At 35.9% G+C, this 18,701-nt stretch overlaps 1 protein-coding gene across 22 annotated transcripts in view; it reads left to right on the forward strand.

Moving 5' to 3' along the window:
• SETD5 (SET domain containing 5) overlaps positions 1-18,701 on the forward strand; it is an 80,173-nt gene that overhangs the window by 2,987 nt on the left and 58,485 nt on the right. For 9 of the 22 annotated variants that reach the window (XM_057311905.1, XM_057311897.1, XM_048226728.2 and 6 more), the window contains exon 2: positions 3,934-4,125. The exons of 10 other annotated variants lie outside the window; for them this stretch is intronic. The gene's annotated coding sequence lies outside the window, so the exon portion shown is untranslated. Of the gene's footprint in view, positions 1-3,933; positions 4,126-17,838; positions 17,922-18,701 lie in introns of all 22 variants that reach the window. 3 more of the 22 variants (XM_057311899.1, XM_057311900.1, XM_048226732.2) reach the window with 1 other exon arrangement.

The raw sequence follows: 18,701 nt of genomic DNA on the forward strand, positions 1-18,701 counted from the left end.
TTTCTAAATATAAATCTCGGAAGTATTTTCTTAATTTCTGTATTAGTATAGACTTCTCTCGATTAGATTTTTTCTTTGGCATTTGACCTATAAAATTGATTCATTATATATGTGTTGGATGTAGTCTTGTAAGATCACAAGGATGTATGTTTGGCCGTGATCCATTTGAAATAAAGGATGGTCCAGAAGGAATATTCAGAAATCGAGTAAGTCTAGAGTACAGGATACTTGAAAAGAGAGCCTCTGAACCCCTTATGTGGTCTCCCTTTCCCCCACAGCTCTTGCACATTAGGCAGATCTTTGATTCGGCAGAACAGTTTGTTGAGTATGGAAGTACTTGAAGGAAAACCACCACCCAAATATACCACCACTTACATAGTATCTAACAGATGTCGGTGTGTTTTCTTCCCCCCACCCCTCCAAGACGCTTGCATCCTATTTTTTTACCCCAGAATTTTGATATTTTCAGTTTCATGTAAATGTACTTAAATCCCACAATCATCTATAATGTGTAATCTGACTCTGGCACTTGTGGCAGGGAACCAAAAAGAATGGAAGTGAGTTTTGTCATTCACAAATGTGGCTTGCATTGTCTCTTAGTGATACAAGCAAACTAATGAAATAGAACCTTTAACGAATAATTTTAGATGGTTCTATTCTTATTAGTATTACATATAAAAGATGCCATATCAAATAAAGATGGTTTCGCTCATACTGGGTATTTAACATAGCTTAGATATAAATGTAAATGTCTTTTAGTTTAAGTTATTACAGAACATGAAAGTTACCTTGTAAAATAATTGCTTTTTCACTTGTATTTTCTATTGTTTGGAACCCTTTGTGGTCTTGATGTAATCATTTTCTGAAAGATCATAGAGGCCCTTTTCATAGGATTTATTTAACCAGTATGTTTGAAAATTTTTGTATCTTCTGATACTGTTTTGTGTCTAGGAACTTACATATTTTCTGAACTTACTCTGGCCTTTCTAATGGAGGGTTGACATCTCATTTTTTGCTTTTGGATAGGAAAATAATATAGTGCAAAATGGAGCTGTGCAGACAACCGCTCTTACCTTATCCTCTTCGTGTTGAAATAACTTAATGAAACATGAGGCCACAGTTATCAACAATCATTGGATACATCTTATTGAAAATTGGATTATGATCTAGAATGAAATTTTCTTCTAATTTCTGGTTCAGCTCTGGTGATTTGTCAGCTCAGTCTGAAACTAGAAGGCTTAGCAGTGAATTTTATTTATAAAACTTTCAGGTATTGAAAACTAAAACTTACTGAGAAGGTTATTTTCTTTAAGACAAAATGTACTTTGAGCTCTGTAAAATGTGTGAGATAATGTATATTTAGTAATACGACTGGTAGTTATTTGTAATTTGATTAAAAACATCCTCTCAGATGCTTGGGTGGCTCATTCGGTTAAGCTTCCTATTTGTTATCAGCTCAGGTCTGGATCTCATGGTTGTGAGTTCAAGCCCCGTGTTGGGCTCCATGCTAGGTGTGGAACCTACTTGGGAAAAATTCCTTTCAGAGGCAGTCCTTAGAAAATAAGTATAATGCATCTGTGTTAGACAAGTATTGGTACCATTCCTTACTGCCAACAATTCCAAAATACATGATGAAATGGCACTTTTAACCTTAACCTTTCACTTGCTGTAGCGATTGATCTCTCTTGTGGTAAAGATTCAGAGAAATTGATGAAAGATAGAATACCATTTCTTTCATTTATCAATATATATTTTGTTAAATCATTTAGAATCTTCTGAAATTGTCCTATTGTATATTCAGTTCTAAATTGATATCCAGTAATGGGGGTGGGGGACTGTTAGAAAGCATCACTTTAGAAAAACTTTATGAAGGAAACCATGAGAAATAATAAAGAAACAATGACACTAAATCTCAGCCTACTTTATAGGAGCTTCACTGAGGAAGGAATTTGTAATCCCATCCTGTCTCACTCAGTTTTTCCATCATATTGATTTTGTTTGCTGAATACCTCCGGGAGAGATGTAAGGGTCACATTAAGTATCTTTGATATAAAGACAAGGAAAATAAATTTTTTTGCTTATTGGAATAGTATCTTCGTATTGTTAAAATACCAAGATTATTACCGAGTTTTGCTTTATGTATATGCGTGTTGGTTTGGTCTGACCGCTTTCTCTTCTGTGCTTTTCTGTCTTCCTTGTAGTCTGAGAATTTTCAGAGTTTAGATGGCAAATTGAAGTGGTAAGAATCATTTCCTTAGCTATGTTGGGTATGTATATACACCCAGAGCTGGGTATACTCTTTGGCCTATGTTATGAATCATAAAATAAGCAGTGGATATAGGAATTTGTAAGAATTTGTTTCTGTCTGGGGATTCAAGTTTTTGACGTGCTACCTAATTAAGGGAAAATGCCGAATTCCTTGCTGCTCTGTTTGAAAAATAGATGGAAGCATGGGAGGAGCCTGAGACTTCTGCAGCAGGATTTGGTCTGAGTAGAAAAGGAAGATTTTTGTTTCAAATTGCCAGCTGCTTATGTCAGACTGACTCCCTTATTATGCTTTTAGTTGGCCTGTCAATATGGCCAAACAGCTAGATAAGTGCGGGGCAGGACAAAGGGCTCTTTACACAGCGGGGAGGCAGTGTTGGTGGGGGAGGGGCAAGAGGTAGGAAAGGCAGGAGGAGGAGGTTCTTTTCCCTGGGAGATTATTCAGTTTGGCATACAATTAAAGAAATCATTTATAGTTCCCACTCGAGCATTGAATTTGTGCCAACTATATACTCTTAACCCCAAATTTAGTATATCCCTGAATATCGGATAAAGACCCATTGCCTCCTCCAAGGAAAAATAAAAAACTAAAGCTTTGTATAGGTTAAAAGAAAATAAATCCCATGCCTTCCACCCTCCTGAATACAAGTCACCTCCTGAGGAAACCAGTTCTAGAGCATCTGACAGCTGAATTCTCATTAAGAAATGGAAAAGAATATTTTATCTGCATAAAACTTTTATGTTTCAATATATATATATAGTCTTTATTTAGACTAGGATTAGGCCAGAATAGGTAGAATAATTTGTTTCGCTTTGTGAAATAGTTGCGTATTGTTAGCTCCAATTTTACTTTATTTTTTAAGATTTCATTTATTTATTTTAAGCGATCTCTACACCCAGTGTGGGGCTTGAACTCACAACCCTGAGATCAAGAGTCACATGCTCTACCTACAAGGCAGCCAGGTGCCCCTGTTAGCTCCAGTTTTTGACCAGAAATATGGAGAGCACCCTACAGAATATATGTGTTGGATTGCCATCATATAAAATGCTAACTGAAAAAGGCTACTTATTTGTCTCATCCCTACTTCCTGGAGAACGTGATATTCCCTGGAAATTACTCCCAAGGTGCTCTCCCCCCTTTTTAGGTTAGGCACAACCCAGTTTGATACATTTGTATTCAGCTCCCAGCAGAAAGTGGGGTGGTTGCATCTAGCTTATTAGAATAATATGAATCGTGGAGTTGGAAGAGATTTGTCAGTTACCTGGCCCTTTAAGCAAAATCACAATGAAATATTTCAAAGTTTGGGCCCTTTTTAAAGTTTTCATTGAAACGTTAAACCAATCAGTGTCCTGAACAGTATTTTTAGTTAGTTTTCTTAATTTTTTATTTTTTTTAAGATTTTATTTTTAAGTAATTTCTTTACCCACGGTGGGGCTCGAACCCACAACCCTGAGATCAAGAGTGCATGCTCCACTGACTGAGCTAGCCAGGTGCCCCTATTTTTAGTTACTTTTAAAATAAATGTCAAACAGTACATGTATGCCAGTTGCTTTAAAAAAATATATGTATAAAAGAATTGCATTCACATACAAATTAGATAGCAGTTATTTGGATTAGAAAAGATTCCTCTTTTTTTTTTTTAAAGATTTTATTTATTTATTTGACAGAGAGCGATACAGCCAGCGATAGAGGGAACACAAGCAGGGGAAGTGAGAGAGGAAGAAGCAGGCTCCCAGCGGAGGAGCCCGATGCGGGGCTCGATCCCAGGACCCCAGGATCACGCCCTGAGCCGAAGGCAGATGCTTAACGACTGAGCCACCCAAGCGCCCCCAGAAAAGATTCCTCTTTTATAAAGGAGGGTATGCTAAGGTTCTTTTAAATGCTTAATATATTTTAAGAGAATTTGATTTTTGGAGATAATTGGTTTGAACTCAGTTTTCCAAGAGTACATCTGTTACTTAACATTGAGGTACCTAATATTGAGGTACCACCTGTATTGCAGTGTTATTAAACTAGCCTTAAAGCTTTGCCTTCTATCCCAACTATGCCGGAGATGATAAAGGGAACTGCAGTGCTAACTTTTGCTCATAGTTTTGGACCTTGTGACTGTTAGCAAAGAAGAGATGTTTTAACTTAATAGAATAACTAGAAAAAATGGTCTTTAATGCACATTCTAATATTAAGCAAACCTGGTCAAGTTTTGTGTCATTTCAATCCTCTGTGAAGGAAAGATACATATGTTACCCACTTAACATTATATTTTTATATGTAATGGTTTTTGCAGTAGGGATATAATGTTTTGACCTGAAAAGGTAAATTTGAGTGTAATAACATTATATTTTTATATGTAATGGTTTTTGCAGTAGGGATATAATGTTTTGACCTGAAAAGGTAAATTTGAGTGTAATTATGATTGCCATTAGTTAGAAGGTTTTTTTATTAGTGAAATAGCAACAACATGAAGTTTAGTGAGCTATATTTTTTATTACCATAAAAATTCGGGATAGTCATTTCTTCTCTTTATAGTTCGCTCACGTGGATTATTTCCATAGATTTGTGGGACTAAAATAGAAGCCATCTAGTTCAAAACCTGGCCTCCATTCCAGATTGTTTTCTCTACATGCACCACATTGCTAACATTAGAGTAAACATCCTTTCATACACATGTGCATGTACACACACACTCCTCTTCCCAAATAACTAGAAATCTCTTCATCTTGGGTTCTTCTGCTACTATTACCTGAATCTTGTCAGAGGCCCTAAAAAAGTTTGGGGCAGGGGTGAGAGGGGGGCAAATTTTGATCCCAGAGGTTTTAATAACTGCTTTGGATCCCCAAACAGCTAATTGATTTTCAGTGAGACCTCACCAGCAGTAAACGAGAATGGAGGTGAAACACAGCACTGTACCTCATCTTGCCTGTGCAGCTGCTCCACCTTATTTCCTGCTATTATTATCCCACAACGGCTCTCCCCAGCAAAAAAGAAACTAGGACAAAGGGGGAAAATTGGATGGGCTCATAAGATTTTTTATTATGGTTAGGTTATGGCTTTGTTTATATGTATTTAAGGACAAAGTTAATTTGTCCTTAAAAGTCAGTAGTGAAAGAGATTTTATAACTTCAGTGTCTTCCACTTTGTTTCTTAATAAACCCATTTCAGATTCTTAGCCTTACAGGAAGAAAAAATGTTTTTAAGCATACTTAATTTTCGTTGGCTGTTCACACAATCATCATTACCACCAGATGCCACCTCGAGTATTAACTTGAAGAAAGGGAGAAATCTCTTCTGTGGATAATGTTTGCAGTTTTATTGGGAATTACTTACTTGTGTAACATAGACCTAAGACTAAAATAAGGTTAAAAAGTTAAACCTATGTATATGTTTGTCCCTTTACTTTAGTGGAGGTGAAATTAATTGTTTGCACACAAATTTTTCATCTTTCAGTTCTTTTTTCAAGCTGTGTAATTTATTTTCTTAAAGCTTTCTCTTTCCCTTATCACCACCCCAAACAAGAATTTTTACCATTTTTATTGTCTTCTGATGCTGAGATTTTCTTCTGCCCACTCCTGAAATATGAAGAGTCAAATAAAACCCAGTAATCTAATAAGTTGTGTGTACTGCTGAGTATAGTAAGGGATTATAAATGCATAACTCTTAGAAATTATGATCTGGTTAGGATGTTCTAGTATCATGTTAGCATATTTTGTAATGTTAACATGTTAATTTTAACATATGTCCATATGGATCTCATTGTTTGATATTTGCACCCATTGTTTGTCATTTTGTATGAGGTTGTTGTGGTCTTGTTCCCCTTCCCCCCTCTGGTCTCCATGTTTTTTTATTCCTGCCCTGTTACGATCTTTGGCCTATGTTTAAAATCTCTTTCTTTCTGCCAGCCTCAGTGCTTGCCACAACACATACAATTTGTACTCTCACATCTCTGTGAAGGAGGATGATCTCTAGTTAATAAGCAACTGTTTGGGCATTCCCAGCATCCAAGGAAGGTTTTATTTAAGTGGAAAGACCTGTTGGCAATTAGACTGCCTCTGCATTTATGTTACATTTTCCTTTATTAATGTAGGCTGTTGAGAGTTGACTTGTTTCATAAGAGAAACCAGACAGAAAGGGAAGAGACAGATACGGTTACTTAAAAAATAAATGTTTATTATGATAAAGTTTGGGTTAGAATCTAAAGGGCACTTTTTTAAACTGTATTTTAGTTCTAAAGACAAAAGAGTTTAACCTCCTAAAATAGAACAAAGACAAAACGGGCTTTTAGGGCAGTAGGATTGATTGCATGCTGAATGTAGCATTAGATTGTTGTACGAATGCATAAATTTTTATTTTCTCAATTTCTATGGTGCAAATTACTGTGGCCACACAAATTAAATGTCTTCAGGCCCACAGCCTGAAAAATATTAAGTGGAATGACTAAATAAACAAATAAATAACAGGAAGATCTGAGGAAAATGTAGAAGCAAGTCCAAATTTTTGAAGTCTCTTTTTAATTATTTTTGTTCTTGCTAGACATATTTAGTTTTATTTATGGCGGTTAGAACTTTAAAGTCATAACCTAGTAATAGAACAAAATAAGGGTAGGTTGATATGGTATTGGTGCACATTTTAGGATGAAGCTAAAACTGTTCTGTATTGTTACATTTTTTCATATTTAGGCTACTTTTATTGAAAAAGTTTACCCGGTATTTTAAAATTTATGAAGTGGCATAAAATACTCACAGATTAAATGGGTAGTCACTTTATTGGTGGCTCATTTTATGAGCAATACTAAAACCAGATATTTACTAAAAATCCCCAAAAGAAAATTAAGCTAGCATCGCTACGGAGCTTTGAATTTACTGTAGCCAGACTACTTAGAACAGAATAAGTAGGTAATAATGCCAACCCCAAGGCTCTTACTTTGGAGCCTCGGCTGGTTAACCTGAGCCAGATGTTTTTACCTCACTCTTCCTAACTTAACTCCTAGGTCACTAAGATTTGAAGTGTTACTGGGAATAAGGTATCCATTCATCAACTGAGTAGGAGTCTTAGCAGGCCGTGTGTGGAGGCCCATGGGAAGACCTGTATTTTAAGAGAAGCGAAGCTCTTGAATAAGTGTAACTTTCCCTTCATAGTTTATCATGAATAGTTGTTATGAAAAGGAATGGCTTGAAGTTTGTAGAATAAACTGAGCAACAAGAAAAGACACAGACATCACACTTTATGAAGTAACTATGTGCCAAGCAAGAAAGAGGGGGGAAAATTTTATAGAATGCTTTAATTTTTCTGAATTTTATAATATTATGAATGTGTTTCTTTGGAAAATCATTACTCAGAGGACTGAGTTGAATATCGTTTGTGAAAACAGTAAAAAAATAAATTTAAACTTTTGTAGATAGAGTGACTGTATGTCTCAATTTCCCTGGGACAGTCCTGGTTTATGCCAACCCATAATTAGTAATAGCCCCCCTTTCACTCTCAAAAATGTCCCAGTTTGGGCCATAAATTATATGCTTGCCCTAATTACAGAGGATCGTGGAACTTTTCTTGACTACATAGCAACCCAATTTTCTTTTATATAGCTCTTTGGTTCTCCTCTCTGCTAGGATTTATCTGTTGGCCTGTCTTAACCCCTATTTCCACATGAACAGTTCTTGGAACACCTTTTTCTTTTGCTTTTAGGTGTTGATGAGGGAGGATATATACAGATTTGATAATTACAAATAAAGTAAAAAAAAAGGGGGAAAGAAAAATGGATTCCCTTTGGATTTTATTTAAATCATCCCATTTGGGGGTGCCTGGATGGCAGTTAAGCATCTGCCTTCAGCTCAGTTCGTGATCTCAGGGTCCTGGGATGGAGCCCTGAGCCCTGCACCCCGAGCCCTGGGTCGGGCTCCCTTCTCAGTGGGGAGTCTGCTCTCCCGCTTCTCCCCCACCCAGCTTGTAGGCACGCTCTCTCCCTCCCTCCCTCCCCCCTACCCCTGCCTTTCTCCCCTCGCAAATGAATAAATAAAATCTTTTTAAAAATAAATAAGTAAACGATTCCATTTGATCGGGATAAGGTCTGTACATTGCATTAGGCTGATAAATTTGAGTCTTTGTACTTTATGGATTCTCTCTTTTATATGTAATATACTTGTTAAAATTACCATTGTGTAAAGAGTTCCTACTGTGGATGTTGGAGGCTGCATCTCCATGGTGTCATTTAGCATATTGCATTAGATGTCCTCCCCTGCCCATATTTCATGTAAATTAGTTATTAGGTGGATTGTAAGTATACTTTATAATAGTACTTTGTACTTCCATTAAGAGTTACATAACATAGGGCACCTTGGTTGTTCAGTCAGTTAAGTGTCAAGTCTTGATTTTGCCTCAGTCATGATCTCAGGGTCCTGGGATCGAGCTGTGTGCATCTGGCTCCTGTGCATCTAGCTCCGAGCTCAGCAGGGAGTCTGCTCAAGGATTCTCTCTGTCTCGCTATCTCCTCGCTCTTTCTCAGTCAAATAAATAAATATTTTTTTAAAAAGTTTCATAATATCTATCTATGTGATGTTAAGCTGCTATTGGTATTCATTGCCTGGATCAGCCATTCTTAAGCTTTACGCTCTTAAAAATTGAAAGCCCCAAAGAGATTCCAAGGATTACATCGAGATTTACCAGATTAGAAATTGAAACAAATTTTTTTAATTACTTATCAGCTAATTTTAAAATAATGGTAGCAAATCCTGCTAACATAAATGACATTGCTTTTATGAAGAATAACTATATTTCCAAAATTTTTAAAAAGTGCATTGTTTTACATTTTTGCAAATCTCTTCAGTGTCTGACTTAATAGAAGACAGCTGCTTTCTCACAACTGCTTCTGCATTTAATTTGTTGTGATAAGTTGTTTTGGTTGAAGACTGAAGAAAATCTGCCCTCACATTGATATGTAGTTGAAAAGAGAAAGACTTCACATACCCCCTGAAAGAATTTGGGGAACTTCAGCAGTTCTCAAACCACACGTTGAGAACAATGGGCCTAGAGCCATTATTTCCTTTATTGTTGCAAAGTGGTGATATTTTATCACTACTTCATTTATTTTCTGTAGTATTCCCTCTCGTATATTTGGTTATCCTAAGGTATATTTTGAGTGCAAAAGGCAAGATCAGTGTTTGTTTTTTCCCCCTTACCGGTTTTCAAAATAATGGGTTGGTAACCTAGCAGCCTCCATTGGTGATCATTGAAGTGTTATTATAGTGTACCTGTGATCTGAAATATGTTTGATATGTTTCAGTCCCATGCAGTTAATTATTTTTGACATTCAAATTGTCCTACATTTGGCTGTTGTCTTCTAAGCCCTTTTTACTTATTCTCAATTGTTTCCTGGCTTATTTTTTTGATTGGTTCCTTGCCTTCTAGTGTGACAGGATGTTCTAGGATCATTTTGTACATTTTCTGCCCCAAACTTGGAATTACTCATTTCTGCAACACACTGGTTTCTTTTAGGGGGGAAATGGTACCTAGAGACCACAGTGTGGTTGCTAGGAGTGTTCATTACTCTTGGGATGGTCCTTGTTTCTAGATCTTTTCAATGAACAGGACTAAAAAATGTTTTTTCTTTTTTTGTTTCTTTTAAAAAATACCAGTTGTTGGTATTTGGTAACTTTTATTTGGAATTCAGTACCACATTATTTTTTATATAAGTCTAACTTTTTTTCCCCATGCCCCAAATCCCAGTTTCCACTAACACCAGGGCCTTTACTCTTTGCTTTGTCCCACATTGCACACACAACAGTTTTAGAATGCTGGAACAGTATGATCCCTGGAAAGTGAGATTGTTTATACCCTTGGAATACATCCTTCTAAGGATATACCATCAAATTATGTTTTAAAGTCACTTGGAATGATTATTTTCTATGTGGCTATGCCACCAATTTGATATACAGTGAGGTTAATTTATTTCAACTCAATCTTAGATTTTTCAGGGATTACTTTTTGTTTTATGCAAAATAGCATTACTAAGTAAAATGTACAAATCTGCATGTAGTCAGGGAAATCTAGCTTATAGTCTTTTCCGCCCTGTTTTCTTCCTGTCCCTATATGTAAGAGTTGACAGATTCATCATGAATATTTAAAGTGATTTTGTCATAGTATTTCTATTATAACGCAAAAATCATTTAAGTTAATTTACTAAAACTATCTGCTGCTAGATTTTTCAGTAACTAATATTTTTAGTTCATGGAAGAGGATCATGGACTTTTCTGTTCTCCTAGGAAGCAGAATATCTGGCCTTAATATATATAATTCAGGATAAGAAATTTCCTTTCTCTAGTAGAAATGATCTTTCTTGAAATGCTAGATTATTTTGCATTTGTCTCTGATGATTTCAAGTACTTAAACCTGACTACCACTTGGGACACTGGTGCTACTTGTAGTAGAAAGCTCATCAATTAACATTCTTTGAATGGTTCCCTCTTAGACCTGAAAATAGTATCTTAGAAAGGATGTCATCTGCTCTTAAATGTTGTCATTTAAAATTCAGATTACTTGATTTTATAAGTCTTAAATATTAAATCTTATAAATTAATAGACCTGTTGAATGTGAAAGCTGTTTTATGCTTTTGAACTATAATACCTAAAAGAAGTAACATTCTCATATTTCAGCAATGTGTATCACATTATAATATAATATACTTATAGGGTAAAAAAACATTAAATCAGGATATGTCAAATGGTGAAGCAATAGTGATTAAGTGTGAAGGTTCTAAAATTGGATAGACCAAGGTTCAGATTCTAGTTTGCTGTTTTCTTTCTTTTAGCCTTGGACAAGATTCTTAACTTGGTGAGTTTCTCTGGCTAAATAGGAGCAGTACGTTACTCATAAAGTTGTGGGCATTTCATGAGCTGATGCATGTAAAGTGATTGAAGAAACCGTGGTTTGTATAAAATAAGCATCCGATAAATGTTAGTTTTTATTTTGGGAGTTATTGTTGTAATATTTGATCGATTCTGTAAACTTTATCTTTACCTTGGTATAAGTAATGCTTTCGTGCTATAAATAGAGCACCTAATTTTCATGATTCCATTGGTTATATGAAAAGAATTAACTGTTTAGCAAAGGAATAATTGGTATGCAGCTGAAATCTGTTTGAGGCTTCTGACTTGACATATGTACTGGTATTAACAATATAAATGCATTTATAATATAAATATCACATTAAGAAATTTATACTAGGAAAGGGAGCTTTAAAGAGACAAAGCTTCTTTTCAAGATCCCAAGGCCCTTTTCAAACATTAGTAGAGATTGTTTTATTTGAAGTGGCTTTAGTGGCACATATGCTGACCAGAGTTAAAGGAATTTTTTACCTTTAGGATTTCAAGATACATCTACCTTTTCAGATAGAGCTCTGTACTACCAGATTGCTCATAAATTCTGGTGTTTAGGATTGTGTGTGTGTGTGTGTGTGTGTGTTTAATCTTTATTGAGATATAATTAACAAATAAAATTGTACTGTATTGTATACAGTATGATTTGATATACATATATACACACATATATTATACATTGTGAAAGGATTCCAGCAATTGAGTTAATTAACACAATCATCCCTCACATGTGTACCCCCCCTTTTTTGGGGGGTGGTGAGAAGCTTCAAGTTATTATCTCTTAGCAGATTTCAACTTTGCAATATAGTATTATCAACTGTAGTCACTGTGTGACTATGTTATCTAATATCTACATTAGATCCTCAAACCTTATTCATCTCTATAACTGGAAGTTTGTGCCCTTTTACTAATGTCTCCCCACTTCTCCTGCACCCCAGCCCAATACCCACCATTCTACTCTGATTCAGTGAGTTCAACTTTTTTTTTTTTTTTTTTAAACAATTCCACGTAAGTGATGCTATGCAGTATTTTTTTTCTCTGGCTTATTTCACGAAGCATAATGCTCTGGGTTTATTCATGTCATCATAAATGTCAGGATTTCCTTTTTTATGGCTGAATAATATTCCACTGTAGGTAAATAGATATGTATCCCAATTTTTAATCCGTTCATCCTTTAACAGACACTTAGGTTGTTTCCATACCGGCTATTGTGAGTAATGCTGCTGTGAACATGGGAGTACAGGTATTTCTTCAAGATAGTGATTTTGTTTCCTTTGGCTATATTCCCAGAAGTGGGATTGCTGGATTGTATGGTGGTTCTATTTTTAATTTCTTGAAGAAATACTATTTTCCATAATGACTGTACCAGTTTACATTACCACCAACAGTGTACAAGGGTTCCTTTTTTCTGCATCCTCACTAGCTTTTGTTGTCTCTTGTTATTTGATAATAGCCATCCTAACAGGTGTGAGATGATCTCTCATCATGGTTTTGAATTGCATTTCCTTGATGATAAGTGATGTTGAGCACCTTTTCAAGGACCTGTGGCCATTTTTATGTCTTCTTTGGGGAGAATATCTATTCAGGTCCTTTGCCCATTTTTTAATGGGGTTTAGTTGATTGGTTGATTTTTGTGTGTGTGCTATTGAGTTGTAAGAATTTTGGGCAGGGGGGAGTTGTATGAGTTTCTTACATATTTTTGTTGTCAACCCCTTATTGGATATGTGGTTTGCAAATATTTTTTCTCTTTCCATAGGTTGTCTTATTTTGTTGGTTTCCTTTTCTGTGCAGAAGCTTTTAGTTTGATGTAATCCTACTTGTTTATTTTTTGTTTTGTTGCCCTTGTTTTTAGTGTCAGATCCCAAAATCATCGACACGATCAATGACAAGGACCCTGTGCTCTATGTTTTCTTCTAGGAGTTATACAGTTTTAGATCTTGCATTCAAGTTTAATCCATTTTGAGTTGATTCTGTGTATGGATTAGGGTAAGGGTCTAGTTTCATTCTTTTGCATTTGGATTTTCAGTTTTCCCAGTGCCATTTATTTAAGAAACTGTCCTTTCCTCCATTGTATATTCATTCTCATTGCCTTTGTTGAAAATTAATTGACCATATGTATATGGATTTATTTCTGGGCTCTCTTCTGTTCCATTGATCTATGTGTCTGCCTTTATGCGAGTACCATACTTTTTGATAACTACAGCTTTGTAATACAGTTTCAAGTCCAGAATTATGCTGCCTCCAGCTTTGTTGTTCTTTTTCAGGACTGTTTTGGCTATTTAGAGTCTTTTGTGATTCCATAGAAGGAATTTCAGGATTTTTTTTTTCTATTACTATGAAAAATGCCATTGGAATTTTGAAAGGTATTGCACTGAATCTGTAGATCACTTTGGATAGTATGGACATTTTAAAAGTATTAATTCTTCCAATCTGTGAGCATGGACCATCTTTCCATTCATTTGTGTCTTCAATTTCTTTCATCAGTGTTTTATAGTTTCTGTTATACAGCTCTTTTACTTCTGTGGCTAAATTTATTGCTAAATACTTCATTCTTTTTAATGTTATTGTAATTGGGATTGTTTTCCTAATTTCTCTTTCCTGTAGTTTGTTAGTGTATAGAACAACTGATTTTTGTATTGATTTTGTATCCTGTAGCTTGTTTATTGTTTATATGTTTACTGCTGTTTATTTGTTAACAGCATTTTGGTGGAATCTTCAGAGTTTTCTAGATACGATACCATGTCATCTGCAAACAGACAATTTTACTTCTTTTCTGACTTGGATGCCTTTTATTTCTTTCTCTTGTCTGTTTGCTCTGGTTAGGACTTCCCAGTGCTGTTTGAATAAAGTGACAAGCGTGGGCATCTTTGTCTTGTTCCTGATCTTAAAGGAAAGGAAAAGCTTCCAGCTTTTCACCATTGACAGTGATGTTAGCTGCAGGCTTGTACTATATGGTCTTCATTATGTTGAGGCACATTTCATCTGTACCTAATTTGTTGAGAGTTCTTTTTATCATGAAAGGATATTAAATTTTGTCAAATGCATCTATAGGAATGATCATATTATTTTTATTCTTCACTTTGTTGATGTGGTGTATCCCATTTATTGATTTGGGTAGTTGAACCATCCTTGTATCCCAGAAATAGATCTTATGTATAGTCCTTTTAATGTACTATTGAATTCAGTTTATGAATATTCTGTTGAGGATTTTTGCATCTGTGTTCATCAGGGATATTGGCTTGTGTTGTTATTGCCTGGCTTTGGTATCAGGGTAATGCTGGCCTCACAAAATGAGTTTGAAAATGTTCCTTTCTCTTCAATATTTTGAAAAAAGTTTTTTTAAATATTTCAGAATTAGAGTGATTGAGGAGTGCCAAAATGAATTAACATTGGCTGACAATATTTTAAGATAGAGGAATGGGAGTTCTAGGAAAGGACAAAATGATGGGCTGAAGTTATTTTCTTCCTCCCCCCCCCCACCAAAACAAAACAGGAGCTAAAATGCACACATTTTCTTTTTTAAAAGAATCTACCTTTCAGAGATACATGCTGAAATATCGATGAAATGATACATTGCTGGTGTTTGCTTTAGAATGGAGGAGAAACAAGATTAAGAGTTGGTAATCATTGAAACAATGATGAATAAATGACGTTATTTATAAAACTTTATTTTTATACTTGTTTGAAATTTTTCACAAAATCTTTTAAAGTTCAAAATAAAAGTATCTATAGACTTGGGGTTGTGAGTCTTGGTAAAGCGGACTTAGTAAACACACTCAGGTGTTTTTCATCTCTCCCCAGTAGTATTACTAGACCTCTGAGCCCCATTCCTCTTGTGACTATCACATGATATTTCCAGTCAACAAAAGAATAGAATAGCTACATAGATACATAATGACTTTGTACTAAAAGGATATAATAATGTTTTAAAGAAGTCTACAGATTCTGGAAATCATTCCCAACAGGAAGATTGAGGAAACAGTTGGGTAAATTAACAGTATATTCAGTATACAATAGATTTCATTCTATGAGATGGTTGAGTTTCTGAAAAGATACCTTGTGTAAATTAGGTTAATGTCAAACAGTCAAGATTTCTTTGGGCGGGTGGGTGGCTCAGTTTGTTAAGCCTCCCTCTCTTATCTCCGCTTAGGTCTTGATCTCAGGGTGGTGAGTTCACGCCCCGTGTTGGGCTCCACACTGGGTTGGAGCCTACTTTAAAAAAAAAAAAAAAGAAACCCACACACAGTCAAGATTTCTCTAAGAAAACTGTTGGGATACTTTGACTAAGGGTGCAGTTTACTCAGTGACTATTAGCAAACCTTAATGTTGGTGATCTTGGCAAGTTACTAGTAAGACTTAAACTGTGGCTTTCCCTCTACCACTTTATACTGCTGCCTTGGAAGCCACAAAATGGCTCCTGTTTACTTCTTTAATAGTGTAACCCTGCATACCAAAAGTGGGTACCTACAATGTGCCATGTTATCTTGCTAGGTTCTCTTATGAATGCTATCTCACTTAATTCTCAAAATAGTAAAGTGGAGTCATTTACAATTAACAAGTTGAATCAGAGTGGTGACACAACTAGTAACAGGATGAGTCAAGTCCTCATGATTCCAGGATCTTTTCAGTGTACTATATTACCTATTTTACTTAAGGAGTCTTCTATCTCCACTAGTATAATCTGCCCTTTCTTCTCCTCTGGACTTTGGGTATTGCTACTTTTCTGTAGTTTTGACCTTTTTTTCTTTAGGATCCTCTGCCAGAAATGGATGGGGCTCCTGGATCTGAATGGAGAAAGGAAATGGATGAGTTTTAATTGGGATTATCCCTTATGACAGTGATTATAAATTCTGCCTTCCTTGATATTAAAAAAAGTTAGTAGACCTCTTTCAGTCACCCATACCTTGCCATTCAGTCTGTTATAGGCTTGCTTTATCAAACTGGCTGCAGTTCAAGAAAGGGTATATAGTAGAGACCTGTGAATCCCTAGAATTTTGACCTCAAGTTTTGTTTGTTTTTCTAAGGAAAAGGTTCATAGTCTTAATCAGATTTTCACAGAAATCGGTGATCTGTCTTCAAAAGAAAAGATTAAGAACTACAGATACCCTACCATTTGGTTCCAGAGAGAGAAAGGAGACTTCATTCTTCTTCAGCCTGAAAAGGTTCCCCCCCCTTTGATCTACTGGGCCAAACAACAGACCACCACAAAGCCCACCTGTGAATGTGCTGGTTTTCTTATAAAGAAATAATCTGTGAATTCCTAATTTTGCTACTAGAGATTAAAACCTTAGTTTTACTTTATCAATTTAGCATAGATGCACACTCAGTTGTGCTTGGTAAACTCAGTAATTTTTTCCAAAAGAAAAGACTTTTTTTTCTTGAAAAATTTTATTTATTCATTTGCCAGAGAGAGAGAGTGTGTGCGCACGCGTGCATTTAAACAAGGGGAGCTGCAGGGAGAGGGAGAAGCAGGCTCATTGAGCCTAATGCGGGGCTCGATCCTAGGACCCCAGGATCATGACCCAAGCTGAAGGCAGACACTCAACCCACTGAACCACCCAGGCACCCCAAAGAGACTTTTTTAAAAGGAAATCAGTCGAAGGCATTAATAACAGGTCTGGAAGTCACAAGCCTTCTAAAGGAATTTGTATTTCAGTAGAATAAGGAATGGTGACAATCAGCACCCAAACATGTCTTTAAGACTTTTATGCCTTGTAAATTAATGTTCTTGTATTAAAATAAGCTGATAACCAAATAAACATTCATTATATATCCCCTTAAAGAAGAAATTTGGCAAATATTGTCTCCTTTGAACAGGTCACCAGAGCAGGATTGGTAGGAATTCATGTTTGCTCAAATAGTAACTAAAGTATTAAGTTCGAAATCAGCTAGACAAACAGTGACAATCTAGTTTATACCAGGAACCTTCTTTTCTTTTCCTTTCTTTTCTTCTCCTTTTTCTTTTTTTCTTTCTTCCTTTTTTTCTTTGAGAGAATGAGAAAGAGAAGGGGCAGAGGGAGATGGAGATCTGAGAGAATCCCAAGCAGGCGCCACACCCAGCGCAGAGCCTGACGAGGGCCTGGGTCTCACAACCCTGAGATCATGACCTGAGCCACAGTCAACTCCAGATGCTCATCTAACTGAGCCACCCAGGCGCCCCCCCCAGGGGTCAGTTTTTGAATATTGATACTGGACCCAACTGGGTTTCCATCCTGCTTTTATATACAGATGGGGGAAGAGTCAAAACAGTCTTGAATCTTAGTGGATTCTTAAGTCCTAAATTTGTTGAAGAGCCATGATTCGTTGTTGTTTTGTTTTTTGTTTGTTTGGTGTTTTGTTTGGTTTTGTTTTAGAATTTAGAGATGAGTGTGAAGACATATGTTGAGGGGGGGCGTTCATGGTGGTTTGGCCCAGTAGGTCAAAGTGGGGCATTTTCTTAGGCAAAAATCCTTGTCTCCCTTTTTTTGTCATCCTTAGTAAAGCTTATCTGATACATTTACCATGGTATTTATTTAGTTCTGTCATAGCAAAATAGACCATGGTCTTTAAGGACATAAAATGAAAGAGTATTGTGCAGAAGTATTGTCAGTTCTCTGTAATTATTGTTATTGACATTGGTACTTTGTGGGGCAAGAGCCCCAATTACAAAAGATCTAATACATTACCAAATTCATACCTTTTTTTTCCTCTATTTTCTTAATCCACAGACAAAAATTTCTGCACTAGAAGTCCAAGATCAAGCTGTTGAGCATCACTGATTTCTCCTGAGCGCTCTATCCATAGCTTGCAGGTGGCTACCCTCCTACTACTACCTTTTCACAGGGTTGTCCCTCTATGCACGCACCTCCCTGGTGGTCTTTGTCCACATTTCTTCTTCTTACAAGCTTCAGTCGTATTGGATTAGGGCCCACTCTAATGGCGTCATCTGAGATATATTTGACATATAACATTATATCAGTTTCAGGTATACAACATAATGATTTATTATTTGCATACATTGCAAAATGATCACCACAGTAAGTCTAGTCAACATCTGTCACTTTACATAGTTACCAAAAAAATTTTTTTTCGTGTGCTGAGAACTTTTAAGATCTACTCTAAATGGAAATTTCTAACTTCTAACCCCCTTCACCTATTTCTCCCATCCTCCCCCCAAATCTTTACACTTTCGAAAAACTATCCTTTTTTCCAAAAAGATTGAGAACCACTAATCTAAAGTTACCAGTGGTGGTCTACAAGAGATTTGTCAAAATCTGGGGATTAGGATTTTTTAAAAAATCTTAGTTTTTATACTGGTTACCAAGTACTGGAAAAGAAAATACAATATTCAAAAGTAATGTTCAGCATTTAGAAATATTTCATTTCGGAAAAAAATAAGTTTATAAAGTAGACGTTTTAACAAAACGGGAAAATAGCTTTTGAACCTAAGATAACTTTGTGTTTTACTCTACTTATTCAGTGCTAGAATTCTGGCTTTGCTTAGGGTCAAACTATGATATGACAGGAAAGGCAATGGAGGTGATTAAAGGAGACAATAAAATGACTGGTAAGCATGGTATATGGTGATTAT

The sequence above is a fragment of the Ursus arctos genome, unplaced genomic scaffold (assembly GCF_023065955.2).
Source record: "Ursus arctos isolate Adak ecotype North America unplaced genomic scaffold, UrsArc2.0 scaffold_14, whole genome shotgun sequence".
NCBI lineage: Eukaryota > Metazoa > Chordata > Mammalia > Carnivora > Ursidae > Ursus > Ursus arctos.